We start from the raw sequence: 2,321 nt of genomic DNA, 5'->3' as shown, positions 1-2,321 counted from the left end.
TCCGATTTGTCATTTGTTTCTCCCACATTCGTAATATATAACAACGATATTTAGGAATAGATAACAAATACAGCTCAGCTCTTTGTCATATGTCGAGTGTGGAAACTAAGAAATCCCAAAAACTACAACTAACGAGTAAAAACACGTCGGTCGGAATTTTGAATACCCTCCATCATTTGGAACAAATTTGGAAATTTTCAAAAAAAAATAAATAAATAAATAAAATCCGTTAAAAATTCTGTTAACATTTTAAAAATACTAAATATAGCCGTTATATTGGTGTCTATACGAAGACGTAGACCGGCATAGGTAACTTTTGTCATAAGCCATTATGTATTGGGGATATATGATATCGTGGACCCATATAGGGAATACTCTTCCAGAGGTGTAAATTACTTAAGAGAAAACTTTTTTTACTTAAGAGACGAGATCGTGAGCTCACGCTTTGGATGACATTCTCAACATCACCCATCGTACACTGTAATGTACCTCAGCGGTAAGAGCTCTTATACTCTTCGCCTCGCCCTAAAATGACCAGCGCACCTCTTCGGACCATTCACCGTTACGTCGTTAAATGTGATTGCTGTCCTATCGTCCTTTTTCCCAGGGTTCGAGAGTGACTTAACTGTTACCCACAGTTTACTTAAATCGATTCCAATGTTGCAACACTTCAGATGGCCTAGCCACTTTTTCCGCCTATGCTCATGTACCAACCTGCTGACTTCCACTATCAGTTCACTGACAGTAGTTTGTGTGCCCAATGACGTTTTGTATTAAAAACGCTTATTTTTCTTTTCGTATACCATCTATACCTAAACCTCTTGATATTCGGCATTTTTATAATTTTTTTCAGAAAATTATTTAAAATATGGTATTTGAAATTGTAATACCTTTGTTCCTTATATTGTCCCAGGTCTTTGTTTGCTCTCCGATAATAAGTATAATGACTATTATCAGCACTTTTTTAAATACGTTTTTCGAAATTGGAAATCGCAAGTTTCTCATACCAGATTGAACATACACCTCTCAGAATACTGGATATCGGCCCGACCGAACTTGATAGATTTTTGCTTGTTTTATCTTCATTTCAATGTAACATGACACAATAATTGATGACCATCAAAATGACCGATTACATCCTGGTCATTTATTTTGAAGGTCTTATAAAAAAATGCAAATTTATTTTTATTTCAATACGATTTTTTGGCTTTTTTTAAATCCTGTTTTTAATTGCCATTTAATTTAAATGGTATCCACTCAAAAATGTGATAAATTATACGGCAATTGTTAATGCCTGTCTGTTTCACTCGTGTTCAATATAATTTTTACCAAATGTTTATTTTATTTGAATTAATATGATTTGATAATTGCATCAAGTGGGCAATCGATTTGCGTAAATCTTTATGAGGGGATAAAAATTTCGAGTATTGAATATCATGGGAAACAGGAGCGTAGAGAAGGGCGTGTTGATATATATGCTATAATTTTTATTGACTTTTTTATTTATTTAATTTTATTAATTCATTATTTTATTCTTAAACATTATCATTATGTAAGAACACTTCCTGCTTCTGAAATAATTAATCGAAATGTTTTACTTATATTGTAATAATGGATTTTTGGTAGACTTATATGATATTTATAATATTATAACATTGAATTACACTACGCAACACAAAAAATCATTACGGGGAAAATCCAGCAGATTATGAAAGTAGAGCTTAAAAATGAAATGAAGATTCCTTGGAATCCGTGCAATTTAAGCAATTATTGTCTTCAGCAATATTCCAGAATAAATTTAAGAAAAAAATTTATGTGTATTTTTGAGAGCTCAAAATGCCAACATTTGGCAAAATTAAATGGAAAACTTGTAAAAACATGAAAAATACTGGATATAGAAGTAATCCTGACAAGGGGACTGTTTCAAAAAGTGGACGAACGTCCGTCCGTCTGTCTGGCTATAAGTTTTGGCCCAAAATTGATACATCGTAATATTATTATCAAACATAGATCGAGTTCGGAGATGGGCAATATCGGTGCACTCCTTCTTGTACCTCCCCACAAATGGTCGAAGTTTTGAATATTCATGAAGTTCATTAAATCAATTACATCTGATTCCATTCCGACTTATTACATCTCAAAATTTCCATCTACACAAGATCTGTTATAAAGATGGTTGAGATCGGACTACACCTTCTGGTACCTCCCCCACAAAGGGGTCAAAATTTTGAATAATTATATCTCTCATAAAAAGTGAAATAAGCATCCGACTCTCTTAAAATTTCACACATCCCAATATTTCTACTTACACAAGATATGGT

The sequence above is a fragment of the Musca domestica genome, unplaced genomic scaffold (assembly GCF_030504385.1).
Source record: "Musca domestica strain aabys unplaced genomic scaffold, Musca_domestica.polishedcontigs.V.1.1 219, whole genome shotgun sequence".
Taxonomy (NCBI): domain Eukaryota; kingdom Metazoa; phylum Arthropoda; class Insecta; order Diptera; family Muscidae; genus Musca; species Musca domestica.
This window is presented reverse-complemented; position numbering follows the sequence as displayed.